Below are 25594 nucleotides of genomic sequence, written 5' to 3' on the forward strand. Positions count from 1 at the left end.
AATGATGCCTTTTGTGGCAATATACGCAATTGAATTTGTTTTTGCAATTATTTAGATTGTGAGATTGGGACAAACAATTTGTCCAGAATCTTTTTGATCTGACAAAAATGTTCCTTTCATTAATATTCAATTTTTTAAACTTATCGCAAGATTTGAGTTTATGCCCTCCTGTGCATAGTTCGCATGCCGTATGTTTGTTTTGTTCGGAAGTGAACGATTGTGTTTTGAAAAAACTACGATTTAAGTTGTTGTTGTTATTAGCTTGGGGTCGAACGAAGCTGTGATTTAGGTCATGTTGAACGTTTTTAGTTCTGACCATTTTTTTATCTACCCGTTCCGCGATTTCATATTGGGTAGTTAGGAAATCTTTCATCTGTTGCCACGTTGGGCATTTTCTTCGCGAAGATTGCTCCCACAATAGCAACGATTTTTCTGGTAATGCTGCGGAGCATATGTTTACCAGTATGGGGTCCCAATTGTCAGTGGGAATATTTTGTGTCGTTAGAACCGACAAACAATTCGAAACAGTGGATTGAAGTTTTATGAATTCTTCACTTGTTTCTCTCTGAATTTTTGGTAAATTCATTAATATGGTCACTTGTTTGTCGACCAGTATTCTTTCATTCTCGTATCGTTCTTTTAAAGCTTCCCAAGCTAAATTGAAATTGTGTTGTATTTTTTCCTGATTGGTATGTTGATATGCAGAATATGGTATTCAATGCTGCCTTTTAGTTAAGTTAGTTCGGGCGACTGGAGTTCATTTCGACAGTTAGGTTCCACAGCATGTACTATCATGTCATTATAAGTTACTGATTTCACCGATGAATATTCTTCACAACTTATTTTAATTGTCTCAGAGAATTTTTCAGGTTTCACATCACTTATTGCAACACGAGGTCTCACTTTTGTATTGTCTGATGAGTCTAAAGCACTGAGGCCATTGACGTTTTGAGCCAAGGGTTTCGCTTGGCTACTTGCAAAATCCTTCAACTGGCCTATAAAATGAGGTTTTAAAATAAGCTGCGTCATCACAGAGGTGACTGAGGTGATGAATTGTCATTATGACACTGTCTTCTCCATAATAAATCGGCATTAATTGAACGAAATTATGCCATAGAATTTTTGCCATGGGAAGACCCCTGGTTATCAATTTATCACTGCACAAAACACGACATGCTACATGAAGTAGCAGAAAGTGTTGATATTTGTCATCATCGAGAACAAACTACAGCACAATACCACCGGCGTAAAGCAGTAAAAATGAGCACTGAGTTGCTTTCCATTGCCCAATTTCCTCGACATCAAACTCCTTCCTCTGAAATTCGGCCGTTACATAATCTTTCATCGAATTCATTAAATATGAAGATTCTTTCAACTGTTGTGTTGATAATTTATAATTATTTTTCTCCCTCTTCACCCATTTTTCTCCAAGATTTTTCATTACATTTAAAAATAATAAATGCATCATATCTAACGGGAAGTCTTTAACTGGATCAAAATTAGGAATCTGAAGCAATGGTGAAACCAGCAGTTGCTGCGTTTTTTTTTTATCCCTTAACGTGATGATTGACATCTGTTTGAGTGACAAAGTTCTCTTTCGTTCGTAATGCACAGTTCAAATCAGGATAAACTCTTCTTCGATTCAGTTTCCCCTTGAACTGTACATCTTTCACAGCCATAAAAGGCTGTTGGCCCTTTTATGCACTTGAGGAATGCCCTCGCTGAACTATCCGCAACAATAGCTATTATTTCAAAATTGAATTGACAACCATCGATGGTTATGCCTTCGAGGATTAATTTTTTAGCTTCCTCCACGAAATCACTCACATTTTTTGGCTTGGACCTACCATAAAACAGGGCTACCACAAAAGGACTGCAGGTATATTTTTTTGTCACCAACTTCATCGTAATAGGCCAGAGACATTCATGTCTATTCGTTTCTCCAAACCATTTCGAATTCCGAGATAAAAAAATCCCCAATCTGATCTTTATTTATTGAAAAATTAAATTGCATAGGGCTTGTCTTTTTAGTTCGGGGGTAGGTGCAACAATAGCATCTCCATCATATTGGCATTCATGGGCCCCAACACTTTGCCTTTCAAAGTGTGAAGAATCTTGCTCTTTCAAGAGTATGTTGTGCAGCACACAGCAGACAAGTACCCATTTATTAAAAAATGTTTTACTCTATCTGTCTTTTATTTGTTTCAAACTACAAAACTTTTCTTTAAGAATCCCGAAACAATTTTCGACTCTAGCACGATACTGGCTGTGTACTTTGTTGAATTTAGCTTGTCTTTCAGAGTCTGCTAAAGAAGAATTGCTTCGGTATGGTGTTATTATTAATCGTTTTGTCAACTTATACGCAGAATCTCCTGCAATCCACTCTTCTTTACTAAATAAGCTAGTTGTGTTTCTTCCAATATGAGACACTTTAGAATCGTGGTAGCTTCCGGGATTGCCCATTTCTGCATGTAATATGCGTAACTTATGGTCACATACGACTTGCAATTTGATAGAGTATATTCGTTGCCGAGAAAAATACACCTCATGATTTTTATTCGGCTTTTCGGCCAGTTTAATCTCGCTACCGTCAATGTAACCAATGCATTATGGTAATTCGCAGAATGTTTGGAAAACAAGTACTCCCGTACTGTGCGGCTTGCCGTTCAGGCCAATGAATGAATTATTTTATTCAAAATTGCCGAAAAAAATCTTTTGCTGATGTTGGTCAATGTGCTGACTTGACATTCCTCAGCATCAACGATCCGGCATATCTTAAATAAGCACGTTCACCCGATGAACCTAATCGGAGCTAAAATATGATTGCTTGCTTATGCATATTATATATTTATGCATGTTAATATGTATGTATGTAGTTGAATCTGAAGATTCAACTTACATTTTATAGGAATAAAAAATACTTAGAAAATACTTGTCTCGCCAATGAATAGATTTTGGAACATATAGTTCATCTCCCCGTCTGCTACAGATGATTAAAGTTATATCCTCTAGCAGTTCATCTAGTACTTCGTCCATTGCATTATGACACTGTTCAGGACGCAAGATGTCTGCAAATTTTATACAAAGAATTTTTTGAACCCTTAATTCTGATGATAAGCTCAAAAGAGAACCAATTAGGGTAATTACTGACATAATTCTTATGTACAGGCACATATAGGGTAATGCCTTCCTCTAGCTTGTTATAAAACCAAGCAATTTCATTGTCGATAGTGTCTGTTTCATACATTCCTACCCAGTTAACTTGGTGATAAAAAACGTTGAGATTATGATAATCGGCTTTCTTGAAGGAGTATGTAGGTGAACTCGGTGATGTAAGATTAGGTCGAAAATTAAGACTGATAGAGAGAGCCGGATGATATTTGTCCTCTTCAACAAATGGTAGGGTTTTATCAACACTAATTTCAATATTACTGTAACAGAGATCCAGAAAAGTGTTATCACAGTTGCTTGTGTTGTTTACTTGAGTGCAATCAAGTAAAGCTAAATCATCTTGGAGAATCCTTTCACAGTCCGCTCGGGGGACACTACTAGACAAATTGAAGTCGCCTACAAGTAATAGTTTAGCATTTTTAAATTTGTCATTTATAAAAGAGAGCAGAGTGAGTGGATTAGTATAGGAATCAAAGTTTGAAAAAGGTGGCATGTAGACACAGCCAACAATGATGTCATGGGAAGCACCTTTTACGTTGACGAAGACGAGCTCAAGGTTATGTTGATCAATTTGTATTAGTTCAGCTTGAAGTGGCGTTTGACTGCGATGAATACTCCACCACCTCGTTCTAGACCGGACAAAACTGGATCCCTATCGTGCTTAAAAATTGTGTAAGTGCTGTCGATTAGTTCGCCATCGTGAATCGATGGGTGTAACAATGATTCAGTAATACAAATGAGGTCGATATTACTGACGGCAGACGCTGTGAAAAATTTATTTAGTTTTGTTCGGAGCCCCCGCGAGTTATGTTCGTATATTATATGTATACAACGTTTATTCGTGAAAATGAATCTTAAGACTGCTTACAATATGCTTATAAAGCTTACAAGAGACCTTAATATCGTACATATGTATTATATATCGTAATGAGAGGGATAGTTGCCAGACTGTTATGTTAGGCTACGAAACTCGCGTGTTTTGATAGTACACTTGAAGAGCTTCGGGTTTCTTCCTTTTCACTGAGCGGGCGAAAATTTTTGTTAACTATCTGGGGTATGCCATGGATATATTTGATGGTTTTACTTGTGTCACCATTCTTTTTTAATTCAGAGTGTAAATCATTAGGGTGAGTCTGTTATGCAGAGGTTAGGTCTGGTTTGAATCTAACCTGAGAGCTCTCACTCTGGTTTAGTTTAAAGATTTCTCGGGCATCAGCAACTGACTGGGTCTCTATAAGCAGAGGACGTGTACGGTTAGACATCCAAGTCTTCGGATTTGGAATCCAGTTAACTTAGCAGATAATTCATCCGATAATACAGCAGAGAGTGATCCTTTTTCATCTTCCAGTCGGTCGATGCTAGTAGCTTTGGTTGACTCTGAAATTCCAAGAGCGATGACGTTTGACTCACGCTTCTTACGATCATTAATTTCTTTTATGATGTCCTCAGGAGAAGATGGTGATGATGATGAGATTTTGTAGAAGCATACATTTTTTCCAATAGTTGTTATACGGTCACTCAGACTCGTGCATTTTTTACCGGTGATGGCATGTTGCTTGGCGAGCGCTTTAATTTATTTTTTTAACCCAGTGATACTTTCACTAATAGATGATTTAAAGTTTTCAAGATTGTCATAAAATTTTTTGGCAAATTTTTCAAATTGTTTATTTTTCATCCTCCGAGTCATCAGAATGTCTTACACTAACCTCCAAATCATTGCATTCCAGACACCTCCATAAGATACGATTTACCTTGATGTTTGTTGCTATTGCGTCAAATTCAGCATTACTGAGGTTCAGACATCTGGAATGAAACCACTTCTGGCACAGAGAACATCTCAATCCTTTGGTGTTTTTCTCACGTTTTCTGAACAGCTACCACATGTGTTGTTTACAATAAGCTTTTTAGGTGGCATGTTGATAATCAAATTGACACATTAACAGTAGTATTAGTAACTAAAAAATGTATGTTTTCACAACACGATATTTTACTCTATTAATTTAGTCAGTCAGAGTTAATTAATTTACAAAAATTATTTTAATTAATAATAAAATATCACGAGCGAAAAACCATGTACGTCTACTTGGTAGCCATATAGCGGAAAAAATTATTATTATTGTTTTTATATTTCATTTCTATTTCTAATTTCCTCATTCTTTCATTTTGCTCCAACTCCATTTTTTTGAGTTGGAAATTGTATTCAATCTTTTTCTTTTCATTTTCATTTTTGTTTGCTTCAACTTCTTTCATCCAATTGAATTTTTCAATTTCAAATTGTAGCTGGTTTTCTCGAAAGCTCATTCGTTCAGCTTCCAATGTAGCCAGTTTATCAATGACAGTGTTTTGGTGTTTGGCCTAAATTTTGTTTTGCAAACGCGCTGGCCGCAGATGAGCCAGATGCCAATTCAGAAATGTCATGTTCTTCTTCGGGGTCTTCCACATTATCCACAACATTTTCCACAGAGTCGAGCTCCATTGCAGAGGAGCTCATTACCACCACCTAAGCTTCCCTCTCCGTAGCAAAAATGTCCGCTAATTGTTTGTAATGTGTGTGTAACTTTTAAGCACTTTATTTGTAATTAAGCAAATCATTGATAACAAAATAATTCCAAATTCGATATTAAAATATATACAAAATGTATCCATCACTGTCAGCTCCACATCGCTTAAATTTTTGTTACTGCAAGCAACTTACTGTAATAGATTTTCGCTGTTGGTTACTGAAACTAATGGAGATGTAATTAAATCAAAATAAATAACTAATGTGTCGAAAACTCGCCTCGATTTTTCGGTGTTCCTGCATATAGCACAGCACTGTTTTGATTTCGGCTTCTGTCCATTTTTTACCTTCTTTTCTCGCCGACGCTTTCGTTTTTCTGTAGACACTAAAATTGGAGTATAAATAAATGACAAAAAATGTATATTTATTTTGTACTTTGTGATTCTTACTTACTTTGATGATTTTTGTTGAGTTAAAGTGGCTGTTAATTTTTATTTGCTGATTTAATTCTGTTATAGAATTATGTAAGTTAGGATCGACTGTGTTAAGGTGGTTGATGATATTCTTGGTCAGTATTATCCATTGTACCAAAAAGATATTTACATGCATTGCCTACTATGTTTATTAGTCCTCTTTTTTGTCTACTTATTGGTGGTATTGTTTTTAGTTTACTTATGAGTGTATCTGCTTGATTTATTATATAATTTCTTTGACTTTCACTAAAAATATGTTATCTATGTTATCTTTCATTGATGCGAGTAGATTTTTTTGTTTCTTGAATATCTACTTTATGTAAAATTAAATCGGATTCTATCGGTATGCTTTGATTATTATTATAAATTTCTATGTATCCGTTAGTTTGTGTTATTTTTTTTAGTGATTAAATTACCTCTTACTCCTACTAAAGATGATGAGATTAATAATAATATCCACATTATTATTTTTATATTTCTGCATTTGTTAAAGATGTCGCCATATGTTGTCTTTGGTCTTCCTTGTTGTATTAATTTAGTTTTAATTTCCTGCCATGTTGGGTTGTCGCCTAGTTCTTGTATGTGTCTTCCTGCATCTCCCAGGATCTTTTCGTTAGCTATCATTGTCATCGCCAGGTTTATCAATTGTTGGTTGTTTTGTGGACATAAGTTGATGATGGCTTCCACTGATTTTATAAACGCTATTATATTATGCCCCTCGTCCAAACACCTCAACTGTCTAAATTGTTGTAACAGCTCTTTCGTGTTTAATAATGATTGAGGTTGCATTTGATTTGCAACCTCATTTTGTTAATGGCTTCTTCTTGTTGAGTAATCATCTGAGCCATTTGTTGTTCCTGCTCGGTTAGTTCTCCTCCGTTTCCTAAATCTCGGTTGACATCAAATCGACTCATTTTGAACTTTTTATTATTTTATTCACTTTCGCGATAGGTAAACTTTTATTGTATTTCTTAAGAAACACAACTCCGTGACTGCGCCAATTATATGTTTTATGAAAGGAAAGATCATAAATTTTTTATTTTTAAAAATAAAATTGTATGTCTTTATTCTTTCAAGTTGGTCTTAAGACTAATTTTACAATAATTTCATTAATAAAATGAAACCTTCAATATTGATTGAATTAAGTAAATGTAAACAAAATTATATATGTAATTTTTTAATACTTTTCCAAGTATGAAATTCGGTGCATTGACATATACATATGTGGCTTAAGTACTTTTTTTAAGGGAACGTACAAATAATTCATACATAATTGGTTATTACTTAATTTTTTAATGCTGTCAAATTGATATTCGTTTTCCGATTCCAATATTTCAAGTATGTAAATACTTTCGTTTCCTTTGGCTTTGATATACTCTTTAATTTCTTATTCCTGGTTGTGGAATACTTCTGTGTCAAAAATAATCGTTTCATTAATATGGATTAAATCCAATCCTTCAATTGATTTTTCGTTTACAATATGTTTTCCATGTAATACTATCCTAAATCTATGATTTTCTTGGATAACATCACAATAGGCTTTATAACCTTCGATCATTGGTATTGTACAATTGTCATTAGGTTCTTGTTTACAAATATATTTACTTAAATTATTTATATTTATGTATATGTTAATATTATTTTATCTTCACATTTACTTACGATTTTATTCATATCCAAAATGCCTTGACTGGGAAGTATTAAAAAAATTTAATCCGTTCCGCTACGCGCGGTAGAAATAAAACACAAGTGTTGGTTTGAGTGCGATAATATATGGTGCGCTTCGATCATCAAGATGATCTCTCAATACGCTTGCCGATTATCCACTGGTCTTTATTAGTAACATCACTTATATTTATATTCTTATAATTCTATGCTTATTACTAAAGATGCTTTGGCATTACATTAAGTGATGAAATGCCAGAGCATTGGATTTCCAATTATTCTCATTATCAAAACAAATAATGGAATATTGAATTTTGCTTACTTATCAAAAAAAGTGATGTATTGATTTCTTATTAATTAAAGTATTCTGCTGACCAAGCAGTAATACTGTGAGAAGATACAATTTGTTTACATTTATCATTAAGTATCTGTGTGGCTGCTGCCGTTAACTCCCCCCTCTCTAAGATGAATCGTCCCCGATTCAGTATCATTTTTTGATATATTGTAAATGCTCTCTAAAATAGCATTATATGACAATTCTTGAAATTTTAATTTTTTGCTTTGCTTATTGGTTTTATATAATTTTTTTAATTTTAAAATCTTATAGATTATGTATATTGTTATTAATAGTACAAGTATTACAATTATGTACCAGAAAAGTGAATGATTTTTAAATTCTTTAATTCGTTCACTCAAAATATTTATGTTTTCAAATTATATTCTTTATTCTGTGTTTCCATATATATAGGCGGTTATATTTAATTAAAAGCGTTAATTTATTTATTTCTATTTACTTTTCAGTTTCACAAATTATTGAATATTTACTAAGCACCGCACTTTACGTTTAGTTACATTACATCAATTCATCTTACGGGCACAGATTCGACTAAATTTGAATTTGCTGTTCCTCTTTTATGAACGTACAACAGTGACTTCACATAAGCACTTATAAATTTAATCAAATTATGATTTTGGTGTAAAAAGCAAGAGTTATAGGTATAAATGAAATGATATAAACGCCATAGTTCGGGCGACTGGAGCTCATCTCAACATCCTGCCCCCCCTAGGCGAGTACTAGCCTAGTAGACGCTGTAGTGCCTGTAACGTAGCTACAACGCCGCTCAGGCCGGTGGGGCGGTGAGGTTGTGGCCTTATTTGGCTGCGCGAGTTGTGGTTATTGAACCCGTGTTTTAATACTAGATTAACTTATTGACCGATGAATACTGAACTTTAGTTCAAATATTCTTATTAACACTAAACTTCAGTTTAGTGAATCGCTAAGAGAAAACCACGACTTGTCGGATTAACCGTCAGAATTCTTCTGTTCATTTATTTCCAATATTTTCTTAAGCTAAGTTCTATTTTCTGATACAAAATACATTATTTCTTTTCTTATTATTATTTTGGCGCAACCACTTGTAGTTGCGACAATATTTGTCAAGTGGCCTACTTCTCACATTACATCAATTGCATTCCCTCAAATATTTATGTTGCACTATTTATTGTGACGTTAATTGCTATCGCAATATTCGTTTGAACATATTAAATGTGCAGCGGAAATGCAATGTGATCCAATGTAAGTGCCCTGGTTTGTTTCGAAATATGATATGCATATTTCGTGTGGTCGCAATATTGTTGCGGTAACAAAAAAGGGATAATATTTAAGTAGACCAGTTAATTCTAAGTGTTTTGGGGTAGGTTGTTAACGTTGACGTCGGCATTATGCAGTTCTTATGAATTGCAGTTGCATTCATATCGGTCATGCCGATAGTGGTTGGCATCGACGTCGACGTAACTCGCGCGCAGCAATTACAAATTCAAAATATTTTATAAACGTATAAATACAAAATATATACTTATGTGACTACTTTATAAAAAACTTTAAATTTAATTATTTAATGAAAATTATTTTACAGTATTTCATTAAGTTAAAGACTAACTACTCTTAGTAACTTATCTGTACAATGAACTCCAACGCTTAACGCCACCTCTGCTTGGTCTAAGTCCCTCGTAGTTACCACGTTGTCTGGATTTATTTGGCCGCCACTGTACGCACTTGTTGCCTTCACATATGCAGCCACCCCTGTTGTATACTCTGCTTCGCGCAGATTTTGCAGCCACCACTGCTTAACACTTCTGAGTCGCACTCAGATTACTCAAACTGAAGTTCTCTGTTACCACTGCTTTGCGCTGTTCGGATCGCAAGCAGACTTTGCAGCCACCACTGCTTAACACTTCTAAGTCGCACTCAGATTACTCAAACTGAAGTTCTCTGTCACCACTGCATTGCGCTGATCGGATCGCAAGCAGACTTTGCAGCCACCACTGCTTAACACTTCTGAGTCGCACTCAGATTACTCAAAATGAAGTTCTCTGTTTTGCTGCTTCGCACTGTTCGAGTCGCGCGCAGCTTTTATGAAACGAATTTTCTGTCACTCTGCTTTGCGCTCTTCGAATCGCACTCAGATTTTATAAAAACGAATTTTCTGTCACCACTTGCTTTGCGTTTGTCTGAGTCGCACTCAGATTTTATAAAACGAATTTTTTGCTTTGCATTTGTCTGAGTCGCACTCAGATTTTATAAAACGAATTTTCTGCCGCCACTGCTTTGCGTTTGTCTTACTTTATAGCGGTACTTAAATAACGGTTGTAACGGTCCACTGCGCGTCTGTATAGTTTTCCAGAAATTTCGGAACTTCTAAGGACTGTACTTTTCACCATGTGCTTGCACAACCGTTAGTCTTTGACGTACTTTTTAACACAATTTTTAACGCAATTACAGTTTTCCTTCAAAAGGAAAAACCCGCACTTTCCACTTCTGACACCAATTTGTGGGGTTCGCTACCCTCTTTAGTCCACTATGTTCAAAATAATACGCTCTTTTAGTTTGAAAATTCATTAATTAATTAAAACACTTAATCGTTAGCGGGTTTTTTTTACATCTTAGTTTAAACACTTCTTATTAGTACTTTTCTTTAATTATCAAATATTACTTCTTAACTTTTTAATTGAAACACTTCTTATTAACACTCTTCAATAATACAACGTTATTTCTTTTCTTTGCCGCGCACGTCCGTTTGTTCGGTTTAGTGACCGGTGACTTCTAACTTCCGCGCACGTCCGTTCGGTTTGGTGACTCGTATCTGACTCAAACTCCTTCTGCTCCTCGCAGTCGGAGCAACCCACGCTATATCGTTTCTATGTTGTCCCTTTTCCTATTTTTCCCTTTCTGCCAGGGATGCCATCCCACATAAATGTTTCCAGAATTGAAAGGTGTATGCCTAACTTGTGGGAAATTATTATTTTGTGAAGTATAATGTTGTTTGCTGTATTCATTAAAAAATGGTTTATTTTTATAATAATTATTTTGATTGGACAATGGATAATTTTTTGAAAAATTGTTGTAATTGGAATGGACTGGAAATTGATTCGTATTGGTTGCAAAATATTCTATATTACTATTATTATTGTTATTCATATAATTAGATAGTTTCGAATTTGCATTAGTTTTTTGAATTGTTTTTTGTTTAGAAAATTGTTTATTATTTTCATAAACATCATTTTCTTTTAATATTTTGATTGCTGACTTAAGGTCGGTAGCAAGATTAGCGTTTATTAACGCAGTTAAATAGTTTGGCAATTCTCTTTTTAATGTTTTCAAACTTATCTGATCTAATTCATTATAAAAAAATATTTTAGTTGAGCAACTTTCATTTTTTAGTTTGATAACATCCTTTACTTTACAAACTTCTAAATTAATCTCTTCGCATAGTAGCTTAACATTATTTTTAAATTTAATATTGCTTATTTCTAGGATTAGTGTTGAAACTGCCGTGTGTTCTCCGAATTCATCTATAAGTAACTGCCTCAGCGTCGTCCAATCTGGTGGCTGCTCTCGCCTAACCACATCCAATGCAGCGCTTCTGAGTACTTTTATGACACAATGTAGATAGAATACCTTCGTCTCTTCTGATATAACAGGGGACTGTGGCATGATCGCGTCGACCCCTTGAATGAAGAGTGCCAAGTAGTTTCGATCACCATCAAATGGTTGAATAAGTTTGATGTTTTGGATCGCCACATCTCTGGTTTCTCGCTCCATTTTGTTGTTTGCGTCTTTAATTTTAATAGATTTCAAAATCTGGCTTATTTCGTCCACTTCTTCTTCCCTAAACTGTCTGTTTTGTTTTTATTCACCTTCGTTTTTTATGTTGCCTTTGGACTTTTGCTTTTGTTTCGCCAAATAGCTAATCGCACTTATTTTATTTATTTTTAATTAAATTTTTTTTTTTTATATACTGTATATATTTTTATTTTAACGTATTGTAATATTTTTGTTCCACTGTTCCATCATTACTTAGTTCGTTTTGTTTGTTACGATAATTTTTCTTCACTTTTCACGTTTCTCGATTACGCCGGCTATACACTCTTTATGTTAAGCAATTTAGTTTTATTCATTACGATATTTTTTCTTGTTTCTCTTCGCTTCGACAGCCCACTATATGTTTTTGTTCCTTACGATATTTTTTCTTCACTTTTCACGTTTCTCGTTTACGTTCTCTTCGCTTCGACAGCCCACTATACGTTTTTGTTCCTTACGATATTTTTTTCTTCACTTTTCACGTTTTTCGTTTACGCTGGCTATACACTCTTTATGTTAAGCAATTTAGTTTTATTCCTTACGATATTTTTTTCTTCACTTTTCACGTTTTTCGTTTACGCTGGCTATACACTCTGTTGTCTATACACTCTCTATGTTAAACAATTTAGTTTTATTTGTTGCAATAATTTTTTCTTTTTCTTCGCTTCGGCGTTCTTTAACTGCACGTTGTTTTAGAGTTACCGAATGTTTATTTTACGATGTTAAAGTTTTGATCTTTTTATTTTATACGATAAAAATTCTTTTCCACAATGTTAAACGATATCTTTCACTTTTCCACTTCCACGTGCTTTCGCCACCACGTTGTTTTGAGTTACCGAATGTACGATGTAGGGTTACGGTGTTGAATTTTGGATCTTATCTTCCTTTTTGTTTTAAACGATATGTAATTTTTGAAGAATATTATTTTAATTTTTCCTTTTCCTCTTTTTGAATTTTGATAGTATACAAAAAAAAAATGTTCTTAATATTAGCAAACTGCCCCTGCACGATACGATACGAATTTAAAACAAAAGGTACAGCAGCCCGACACGTGTTTTAAAGTACCTGTGTGGGTTTTTTATTTCGCTGATTTGAGACGAATAGGCTCTTTTTATTTAGGATCTTTTGCGCAGATCCTACCGACTGCGCCAGTAATATTTTTATAATAATTATTTGGTTTTTTATTAATTAATATTCTGTAACAATTAATAGTTTTATTAAACGACACTTATATATATAACGCAACGAATTAAGTTATTTGTTTCTTATTGAACCTTCGGGTTGGAAAGATGAAAAATGAGTGTGGCGTGACAAACGCCAATGGTGCCGCTTAATGTGCGAGACCGCTTTTAATGGCGAAAGTGCTGAATTGAAGCACGTTGGCAATGTTGCATTCGAGACTTTTGCTGACTAAAGTCTCCAATGCGACATTAGGATATGTCACTTCCGCATTTTTCAGCGTATGGTCTCAGAATGTCATCTACACATCTTTGAAATGTGGCTGGAGAGTTCTTTAGGCCGAAGGGTAGGCGAAGGAATTCATACTTTGCCCCATTGACTGAAAATACAGTCTTTTCCCTATCTTCTGGTTTGATCATAATTTGATGAAAGCCAGATTCTAAATCTAAAGTTGTAAAGTATCTTGCTTTACCTAAATTTTATAATGTCATAGTTATATCTGGAATAGGACATCTGTCCGCTATGGTTTATTTATTTAATTTTTGAAAATCTATAACCATACCACATTCGTACCCAACTGAAAATTGGGTATTATGTGTTAACTTATATATTCTGTCCCCTGAATGGTTTCACGTTTCCCATTAGAGTTGGGGCCAGTTTTCTACAGTTTCTATACTCATGGCAGTCTCCGCTGAAATTGTTTATTGCTGACTTGAAGAGTCCTAAAGAGTCCAGACCCTTCTTTTGGGTCTGAGTATGTGCAGACTTCGTGCTGTGCTTCTTCCACTGGTGCAACGGTTATTTCAGCTTGGATTTAAGTGCCTGGATTTTCGCTTGTGCCTGTGCCATTTTTAGAAAATTTCTTCTGTTGGACTACTTTTAATAAACTTGAATTTTGTTTTGAATTCGTCGTTATTTAAGTCGCGAAGGATTTTATTCACTGAATCCTTTTGTTGACAGGTCCCTGCTCGGGCGCCAATTAAGAATATTCTTTAGTTATTCTATAAAAATATATTTCTCTTGGATTCCTCCAAGGTTTCTTTATTCAAATATATGTATATAAGTTTACACCATGAACAATAATATACTACTGGCTATGCCTACGATTATATTTAAACTGAGAACAAGAGTTGTATGCACGTCACTCTTTTATAGTAGTGCAGTCAACTCGTGTCGACTTCTGATTGGCTAATTCCGGTGGCGTGATTTCTTGGATAACGTCATGCTTGTTTACTAAAAAAAGATTGGACTTCTTGACCTTACAAAATTGACCAGCTTTAAAAATTCATATTAAAATAATGTTAATACTTTTAATAGCGAGAAAATAATATTATAATAGGAAAATAGTACATGAATATAAATTTCTACAGAAATAATTAAAATAAATGGTCAGTTTTGAAAAAAATAATATTTACTATGGTGTCCTATAAATAGGACAGTGGCAAGGAATGGGCTAATAATAATATTTCAGTTTAGCTTGCGTAATAATATTCACTTTTTTCGCATAAAATTCTGATAACTTTTATGTTAATCAATTCGGTCGCAATATCCTCTTTATATTTTTGTATAAAATATTAATATCTTTTATGTTAAATGAATTTTATTACAATATCCGCATTTAACTTTAACATAAAAATGTAAGTTATTCGGATTTTATTATAAATTTCTCTTGGAATATCTCACGTAAAAATTTTAAAATCTTATTTTCATTGACAAAATTTTGTTGCGATATTTGCCATACATTTTCACAAAAATTTCACTACAACTTATTTTATGTTAGTGAAGAAATATACAATTGTATTTAAAAAGACTTAGCTGTTTCTTCGATGAAATGTAACGCCATCTCTGTATAGTATTCCCTCCGTTACGGCTGCTGTTGATGCTTCTGTTACTACCGCTACTATACGACGAATTTCTCTCCTTCTAAGTTAGTTACTGTTAGTCCTTTTATCTGAAGGAACCGTTGAATTAATATTATTAGTGTCAATATTTCTGACGTTGGCTTTGTGTATGACCCTCCCTTTGGTCGTTAAAACTGTGTCCTCACGGTTCTGTTTGTGAAAGATATTCATTTTTACGGATGTGCCTGCAAAGCTTGGTGTAGGTGTCTGAACATTCATAGGCCGGTGGAAAGCTACACTCCCTGAAGTCAGCTGCCAGCTGCACTGCAGTTTCCTGTTTTTATCGGCTTAAGAATGCTGACTCGGGCCAGCGCAACTTTTGCCGTAACATTTGCCTGTTAAACAGTCTTATGCCTCCTTACATACACTTTTTTTATGAAAAAACTTTATATGTTAAGGGTAATAAATTTTTTCTGTTATCCCGGTTGAGCCCCCAGTTTGGTTTACCAATAGTAGTAAAACGTGTGTTGAAAAATAAACAACTTTATATGTTTAAATCCGGTTCTTTAAAAAGGGTCAATTATATATTTTAATGGTTTTAAATTTTTTCTGTTATCCCGGTCGAGCCCCCAATTGGGTTTACCTATAGTAGAAAGAACGTGTATTAAAAACTAACACATAATTTCAAACAAACCTCCTTCATTAAGGGTAATTAATTTTTTCTGTTATCCCGGTTGAGCCCCCAGTTTGGTTTACCAATAGTAGTAAAACGTGTGTTGAAAAATAAACAACTTTATATGTTTAAATCCGGTTCTTTAAAAAGGGTCAATTATATATTTTAATGGTTTTAAATTTTTTCTGTTATCCCGGTCGAGCCCCCAATTGGGTTTACCTATAGTAGAAAGAACGTGTATTAAAAACTAACACATAATTTCAAACAAACCTCCTTCATTAAGGGTAATTAATTTTTTCTGTTATCCCGGTTGAGCCCCCAGTTTGGTTTACCAATAGTAGTAAAACGTGTGTTGAAAAATAAACAACTTTATATGTTTAAATCCGGTTCTTTAAAAAGGGTCAATTAGATATTTTAATGGTTTTAAATTTTTTCTGTTATCCCGGTCGAGCCCCCAATTGGGTTTACCTATAGTAGAAAGAACGTGTATTAAAAACTAACACATAATTTCAAACAAACCTCCTTCATTAAGGGTAATTAATTTTTTCTGTTATCCCGGTTGAGCCCCCAGTTTGGTTTACCAATAGTAGTAAAACGTGTGTTGAAAAATAAACAACTTTATATGTTTAAATCCGGTTCTTTAAAAAGGGTCAATTATATATTTTAATGGTTTTAAATTTTTTCTGTTATCCCGGTTGAGCCCCCAGTTTGGTTTACCAATAGTAGTAAAACGTGTGTTGAAAAATAAACAACTTTATATGTTTAAATCCGGTTCTTTAAAAAGGGTCAATTATATATTTTAATGGTTTTAAATTTTTTCTGTTATCCCGGTCGAGCCCCCAATTGGGTTTACCTATAGTAGAAAGAACGTGTATTAAAAACTAACACATAATTTCAAACAAACCTCCTTCATTAAGGGTAATTAATTTTTTCTGTTATCCCGGTTGAGCCCCCAGTTTGGTTTACCAATAGTAGAAAAACGTGTGTTGAAAAATAAACATCTTTATTTGTTTAAATTCCTTAAAAAGGGTCAATTATATACTTTAATGGTTATAAATGTTTTCTGTTATCCCGGTCGAGCCCCCAGTTGGGTTTACTAATAGTGCAAAGAACAAGTGTTAATAACTTACAAGTAATATTTTTGTAACAAAAATAGTTTTTACTTGAATATCTTTGTATCAAATGACAATTTTATTAAACAACACTTTGAGTAATACGATCAATTAGGACTTTACGAGTGGGATGACGAAATCAGAGTGGCGTGACAAACGCAATTTAGCAAATGCCCTGCTTTCAATGGCGAGAATGCTGAATTAAAGCACATTGGCAATGTTGCATTCGATGCTTTTGCTGACAAAAGTCTTCAATGCAACATTAGGATATGTCACTCTTTTATATACTGTATTTTTATTTTAACGTATTGTAATATTTTTGTTCCACTGTTCCATCATTACTTAGTTCGTTTTGTTTGTTACGATAATTTTTCTTCACTTTTCACGTTTCTCGATTACGCCGGCTATACACTCTTTATGTTAAGCAATTTAGTTTTATTCATTACGATATTTTTTCTTGTTTCTCTTCGCTTCGACAGCCCACTATATGTTTTTGTTCCTTACGATATTTTTTCTTCACTTTTCACGTTTCTCGTTTACGTTCTCTTCGCTTCGACAGCCCACTATACGTTTTTGTTCCTTACGATATTTTTTTCTTCACTTTTCACGTTTTTCGTTTACGCTGGCTATACACTCTGTTGTCTATACACTCTCTATGTTAAACAATTTAGTTTTATTTGTTGCAATAATTTTTTCTTTTTCTTCGCTTCGGCGTTCTTTAACTGCACGTTGTTTTAGAGTTACCGAATGTTTATTTTACGATGTTAAAGTTTTGATCTTTTTATTTTATACGATAAAAATTCTTTTCCACAATGTTAAACGATATCTTTCACTTTTCCACTTCCACGTGCTTTCGCCACCACGTTGTTTTGAGTTACCGAATGTAACGATGTAGGCTTACGTTGTTGAATTTTGGATCTTATCTTCCTTTTTGTTTTAAACGATATGTAATTTTTGGAAGAATATTATTTTAATTTTTCCTTTTCCTCTTTTTGAATTTTGATAGTATACAAAAAAAAAATGTTCTTAATATTAGCAAACTGCCCCTGCACGATACGATACGAATTTAAAACAAAAGGTACAGCAGCCCGACACGTGTTTTAAAGTACCTGTGTGGGTTTTTTATTTCGCTGATTTGAGACGAATAGGCTCTTTTTATTTAGGATCTTTTGCGCAGATCCTACCGACTGCGCCAGTAATATTTTTATAATAATTATTTGGTTTTTTATTAATTAATATTCTGTAACAATTAATAGTTTTATTAAACGACACTTATATATATAACGCAACGAATTAAGTTATTTGTTTCTTATTGAACCTTCGGGTTGGAAAGATGAAAAATGAGTGTGGCGTGACAAACGCCAATGGTGCCGCTTAATGTGCGAGACCGCTTTTAATGGCGAAAGTGCTGAATTGAAGCACGTTGGCAATGTTGCATTCGAGACTTTTGCTGACTAAAGTCTCCAATGCGACATTAGGATATGTCACTTCCGCATTTTTCAGCGTATGGTCTCAGAATGTCATCTACACATCTTTGAAATGTGGCTGGAGAGTTCTTTAGGCCGAAGGGTAGGCGAAGGAATTCATACTTTGCCCCATTGACTGAAAATACAGTCTTTTCCCTATCTTCTGGTTTGATCATAATTTGATGAAAGCCAGATTCTAAATCTAAAGTTGTAAAGTATCTTGCTTTACCTAAATTTTATAATGTCATAGTTATATCTGGAATAGGACATCTGTCCGCTATGGTTTATTTATTTAATTTTTGAAAATCTATAACCATACCACATTCGTACCCAACTGAAAATTGGGTATTATGTGTTAACTTATATATTCTGTCCCCTGAATGGTTTCACGTTTCCCATTAGAGTTGGGGCCAGTTTTCTACAGTTTCTATACTCATGGCAGTCTCCGCTGAAATTGTTTATTGCTGACTTGAAGAGTCCTAAAGAGTCCAGACCCTTCTTTTGGGTCTGAGTATGTGCAGACTTCGTGCTGTGCTTCTTCCACTGGTGCAACGGTTATTTCAGCTTGGATTTAAGTGCCTGGATTTTCGCTTGTGCCTGTGCCATTTTTAGAAAATTTCTTCTGTTGGACTACTTTTAATAAACTTGAATTTTGTTTTGAATAAGAATATTCTTTAGTTATTCTATAAAAATATATTTTCCTTGGATTCCTCCAAGGTTTTTTTATTCAACTATATTTATATAAGTGTACACCATGAACAATAATATACTACTGGCTATGCCTAAGATTATATTTAAACTGGGAACAAGAGTTGTATGCGCGTCACTCTTTTATAGCAGTGCAGTCAACTCGTGTTGGCTTCCGATTGGCTAATTCCGGTGGCGTGGCATCTTGGATAATGTCATGCTTGTTTACTAAAAAAAGATTGGACTTCTTGACCTTACAAAATTGACCAGCTTTAAAAATTCATATTAAAATAATGTTAATATTTTTAATAGCGAGAAAATAATATTATAATAGGAAAAGAGTACATGAATATAAATTTCTACAGAAATAATTAAAATAAACGGTCAGTTTTGAAAGAAAGAAAATATTTACTATGGTGTCCTATAAATAGGGCAGTGGCAAGGAATGGGCTAATAATAATATTTCAGTTTAGCTTGCGTAATAATATTCACTTTTTTCGCATAAAATTCTGATAACTTTTATGTTAATCAATTCGGTCGCAATATCCTCTTTATATTTTTGTATAAAATATTAATATCTTTTATGTTAAATGAATTTTATTACAATATCCGCATTTAACTTTAACATAAAAATGTAAGTTATTCGGATTTTATTATAAATTTCTCTTGGAATATCTCACGTAAAAATTTTAAAATCTTATTTTCATTGACAAAATTTTGTTGCGATATTTGCCATACATTTTCACAAAAATTTCACTACAACTTATTTTATGTTAGTGAAGAAATATACAATTGTATTTAAAAAGACTTAGCTGTTTCTTCGATGAAATGTAACGCCATCTCTGTATAGTATTCCCTCCGTTACGGCTGCTGTTGATGCTTCTGTTACTACCGCTACTATACGACGAATTTCTCTCCTTCTAAGTTAGTTACTGTTAGTCCTTTTATCTGAAGGAACCGTTGAATTAATATTATTAGTGTCAATATTTCTGACGTTGGCTTTGTGTATGACCCTCCCTTTGGTCGTTAAAACTGTGTCCTCACGGTTCTGTTTGTGAAAGATATTCATTTTTACGGATGTGCCTGCAAAGCTTGGTGTAGGTGTCTGAACATTCATAGGCCGGTGGAAAGCTACACTCCCTGAAGTCATCCGCTGCCAGCTGCACTGCAGTTTCCTGTTTTTACCGGCTTAAGAGTGCTGACTCGGGCCAGCGCAACTTTTGCCGTAACATTTGCCTGTTAAACAGTCTTATGCCTCCTTACATACACTTTTTTTTTATGAAAAAAACTTTATATGTTAAGGGTAATAAATTTTTTCTGTTATCCCGGTCGAGCCCCCAATTGGGTTTACCTATAGTAGAAAGAACGTGTATTAAAAACTAACACATAATTTCAAACAAACCTCCTTCATTAAGGGTAATTAATTTTTTCTGTTATCCCGGTTGAGCCCCCAGTTTGGTTTACCAATAGTAGAAAAACGTGTGTTGAAAAATAAACATCTTTATTTGTTTAAATTCCTTAAAAAGGGTCAATTATATACTTTAATGGTTATAAATGTTTTCTGTTATCCCGGTTGAGCCCCCAGTTTGGTTTATCAATAGTAGTAAAACGTGTGTTGAAAAATAAACAACTTTATATGTTTAAATCCGGTTCTTTAAAAAGGGTCAATTATATATTTTAATGGTTTTAAATTTTTTCTGTTATCCCGGTCGAGCCCCCAATTGGGTTTACCTATAGTAGAAAGAACGTGTATTAAAAACTAACACATAATTTCAAACAAACCTCCTTCATTAAGGGTAATTAATTTTTTCTGTTATCCCGGTTGAGCCCCCAGTTTGGTTTACCAATAGTAGAAAAACGTGTGTTGAAAAATAAACAACTTTATATGTTTAAATCCGGTTCTTTAAAAAGGGTCAATTATATATTTTAATGGTTTTAAATTTTTTCTGTTATCCCGGTCGAGCCCCCAATTGGGTTTACCTATAGTAGAAAGAACGTGTATTAAAAACTAACACATAATTTCAAACAAACCTCCTTCATTAAGGGTAATTAATTTTTTCTGTTATCCCGGTTGAGCCCCCAGTTTGGTTTACCAATAGTAGTAAAACGTGTGTTGAAAAATAAACAACTTTATATGTTTAAATCCGGTTCTTTAAAAAGGGTCAATTATATATTTTAATGGTTTTAAATTTTTTCTGTTATCCCGGTCGAGCCCCCAATTGGGTTTACCTATAGTAGAAAGAACGTGTATTAAAAACTCACACATAATTTCAAACAAACCTCCTTCATTAAGGGTAATTAATTTTTTCTGTTATCCCGGTTGAGCCCCCAGTTTGGTTTACCAATAGTAGTAAAACGTGTGTTGAAAAATAAACAACTTTATATGTTTAAATCCGGTTCTTTAAAAAGGGTCAATTATATATTTTAATGGTTTTAAATTTTTTCTGTTATCCCGGTCGAGCCCCCAATTGGGTTTACCTATAGTAGAAAGAACGTGTATTAAAAACTAACACATAATTTCAAACAAACCTCCTTCATTAAGGGTAATTAATTTTTTCTGTTATCCCGGTTGAGCCCCCAGTTTGGTTTACCAATAGTAGAAAAACGTGTGTTGAAAAATAAACATCTTTATTTGTTTAAATTCCTTAAAAAGGGTCAATTATATACTTTAATGGTTATAAATGTTTTCTGTTATCCCGGTCGAGCCCCCAGTTGGGTTTACTAATAGTGCAAAGAACAAGTGTTAATAACTTACAAGTAATATTTTTGTAACAAAAATAGTTTTTTACTTGAATATCTTTGTATCAAATGACAATTTTATTAAACAACACCTTGAGTAATACGATCAATTAGGACTTTACGAGTGGGATGACGAAATCAGAGTGGCGTGACAAACGCGATTTAGCAAATCCCCGCTTTCAATGGCGAGAATGCTGAATTGAAGCACGTTGGCAATGTTGCATTCGATGCTTTTGCTGACAAAAGTCTCCAATGCAACATTAGGATATGTCACTCTTCCCATCTTAAAATAATGCAATGTCCTCGTTGCAATTTTTCTTTGTTTACAATTTAAAGTTTTTAAATAGAATTCTTACAATATTTAAAGATATTTATTCATAAAAATGAATAAGTAAAAAGGAATGATAAGATTGATAAGATACAATTTTCAATTCTTAGATTTAGTTTTAGTTGGTTTTCTTTTTTCTTTTAAATTGTATTTTCTTACATTTTTACTTTTAAATTTTACAATATGATGTCCGCCATCTTCTTCAGTTTTAATAAGACTAACTTTTTTGTATGGATTACTAAGTTTATCTAATCTCTTCCTCGAAACTTCTGCGTTTACAAAGTTTGTGTCAATATCTTTTTCTTAACGGTTTTTATTTGCATTATTTATTCTTTAATAATTTGAGGATAATGTTTTAGTGACTCTTTATTAAAAAATATTATATATGGAACTTCATTGGAATTGTATGTATGTATTTATGTTCTTATAAATATTTGCATGCATCCCGAATCGCCAGTGGCGAACGCAGGAAAAAAATTTGGGGGTTTTAGGTAAAAAGACAATGTTTCATTATTTTATTCACAAATTGAAGTCTAATCTTCTTTTATTTTGGGCCATAACATTTAAAATCTCTTCCTCCGTCACGTCTAATCTCTACGGAAGAGAGCCATTCCGTTCAGGCGTGCTTCTCCAGTTTTATTTCTTAAATATGTTTTAAGCCTGCGAAGTGAGGAAAACGAGCGTTCACTTGAAGCGACAGATATAGGGATTGTTGCTCCAATCTTTAAAAAGCGATGCACTGTTTTGAAAATTTTTGCATCGCAACAATTCAACGCGTCTAAAAAAGTTTTTGATCTCTTTGTTTGATTTAACTAGTTCCTGAAAATATATTCAAAATTTTAGTTAGAAAATATAATCTGAAGAAAAGATTTTTACCCTTTTCCACATTCTAAATTCAGCAACGAAATCATCGGGATCTTCTACATCAGCGGACCATTGCTTTTCTAAAACACGAACAGTCTCCTGCATCTCAATAACGTCAAGATTTATGCATTTATTTGGCAAAATGTTTTCAATTTCGGAAAGCAGCTCTCGATGTTTTAAAAATCGTTCATTGGTTTGGTCCAAAAAATGATCTAAAAACGGTATATAAATTGATCTGTGGTGATATTCTTCCGGTTCGCCTTCACAATTGTCGCGATTAGTTTACCGTTTCGCCAAACGCGGAATTTTGATTTCTAAATCTAATTCTGCGGCTATTGTTTTAACTGATTCATAAATTAGTTTAAACGATTGTTCAGAATCCTTACGCATTTCACTAATTTCAGCATACAAATTATTTGCATAAGCAACGCAGCTGCTGAAATCACAGTCTATTTGCTGCAAACATAGGCTTATGTGTTTTGATAATGCAAAAATTGGCTTTAGTATCGCCATAGCAATCACAAAGGTTTCTTCACAACACACGTCATTCTTCTTCTACTTCTTCTTCTTCTGTTGTGCTGCCATATCGTCGCATTTCCACAAAATAGCTGTGTTATTCATATTATGATCTCCATTTCGAAGAAGTCTTTATAAAAAACATTTTACTTGCACATTAAACTTATAATTTCAACAAAAAAGTTGTATAACATAACTCATTTCTACGTTCTTCAACTTATTAGAGATATGTACTTTAATTGAATTTTTGACATTAGTAATAATTTGCCAGCAATTGACACAAAAGTTAGACAACCTAATTCTATTTTATTTTATACAATTTTATTTTATAAACTCCATAAATCCAGCTCTTTTTATATGTATTTCTTGAACATATTATTATAAATCATAAGGCTGTCAAGTAAATGGGTTGATAACGTTTCTCGAAGAATCTTATTTTATTCCAATTTTATAGAAAACTAATATTATTATAATGAACGCAATTAATGCAAAAGCAAATTTTATGCTAACCCTTAAACGCCTAGCGGTTTCTCCCGGCACCTGATGGTTCCTCAAGGGACCATTTAAGTTTTATTTCATAAATATTTGCAGACGTCTTAAACTTAATGAATTAAACTGCAGGGTTTACAAATTACTATGGTTATACAAGCAAATATATAGTTATTTATGGATAATACTAAGAAATTTGTACATCAATATCGACTAAGCAGCGTGAGCGGCCATGAATTTAAGACAAAAAGTAAAAACAAACAGAAAACTAACATGAATATATTAAATTAGATTAGTTAAAAAAATAAATAAATTGTAAAGCTTTCAGTTGATAAATTTGAATACAAAATGTTTATAAAAAGGACAGATATTGCATGTACATATATATATACATAAATATATGTATATACATGTCTGCATATATGAGGGTGTTTGTTATTTCCCAAACGTTCTGATTTTGCCCTTTTTATTGTCAATTGAAACCGAGCCTGAATCATATTACTTTTTCCATACATATAACATAGTATATTTTTTGACATTTTGCAACAAACAAACAAAGCTGAGAAGTAATGCTCTAATACCAAAAAGGTTTTAATGTTTTTTCCATAAAGAGATTCCTTTAAAAGTTATACACACTCAATATTATACATTAAATGACCTGAGCAATCACAGAAGTGATTTCCACATTATGCGTTGCTCATCCGACGTGGTGTACCAAGTATATGATTTTTAATTTTGTAATAGAATATCATGCTTTTAAAGTTAAAGGTTTGTTTGATTTGGAGATAAAATTATTAAAAAATAATAAAAATGCATTGGAAAAGTAAGAAGGCGTTTGCAAAAAAACAAAACCAGAGTGCTTAAAAAACATGAGCTTGGTAAATAACATATGTACATCCTAATGTATATATACTATATATGAACTTACGTATTGTCTACACTTGAGCCCAAAAAAATGACCGGGCTAGGTAGCCTAAGGTCAATGCTGTAAATGTTTTTTAATAAAACGCGAGAATTTACTGGGCACCCGTCCGTTTATTTCATTCATCAGCTTAAGACTAAATTGTACTGATAAGTTTAAGAGAGAGAATGGCAAGCTTTGATTTGACAACGATCATGCGCGTATAGAAAACTTTATTTAAAGCTAATCAGTTATAATACGAAAATTATTTAAAATTTATTATAGAAAATCTTTTAACATTTTATTGAAAATTTTAATATACGAAAATGAACTCTGTGTATCTAAGAAAGTAACTTCACATCGGACTTTTTAAAGGCTTTGGGCTTTCAATGCTTTACTCAGCTATTAAAATTGAAAACTATTTGAAATCAAAGCTCGCAAAGTTCTTGTTCTTAACGACATAGCATCTAAAACCTTAACAATACAGTACCTACTTATTTCCATAACTAGACTTAAGTAAATTTTCCAAACAACCACACAAATGTATAAAATAATTGACGAACATTGAGCGAGAAGTTTAAAAAAAAAAATCAAGTGAATTGCTTCCGATCTGTTAAGTAACTAAACGGGTATATGTTTCTTTATTTAACTTCCTTTTATGCATTATTCTGTTATTTACTCAAAGTGGCAATTACATTTCTAGCTTATTAAACATATTTCAGAACAAGAAAATTGTTGTGATAACTTACAAATATTTTGTATATTTAATGTAATATATATACTATTATTAGATTACTTTTTGTGCAATTTTAAATACTGAAACATCAATAAAATCTGACAAATTAATTA

General features: G+C 33.2%; 2 long non-coding RNA genes across 2 annotated transcripts; one reads left to right on the top strand and one right to left on the bottom strand.

The window, feature by feature from the left end:
- Positions 1–2819: 2819 nt before the first annotated feature.
- LOC125776463 (uncharacterized) lies at positions 2820–25594 on the top strand. The gene is made up of 2 exons (XR_007421731.1): positions 2820–16798; positions 21690–25594. It is a non-coding gene; the product is annotated as an uncharacterized LOC125776463 (long non-coding RNA).
- Positions 20027–21310, bottom strand: LOC125776464 (uncharacterized). Its single transcript, XR_007421733.1, has 2 exons — positions 21189–21310; positions 20027–20310 (listed from the first exon to the last, which is right to left on the bottom strand). It is a non-coding gene; the product is annotated as an uncharacterized LOC125776464 (long non-coding RNA).

This window comes from Bactrocera dorsalis, chromosome 1 (assembly GCF_023373825.1).
Source record: "Bactrocera dorsalis isolate Fly_Bdor chromosome 1, ASM2337382v1, whole genome shotgun sequence".
Classification (NCBI taxonomy): Eukaryota; Metazoa; Arthropoda; class Insecta; order Diptera; family Tephritidae; genus Bactrocera; species Bactrocera dorsalis.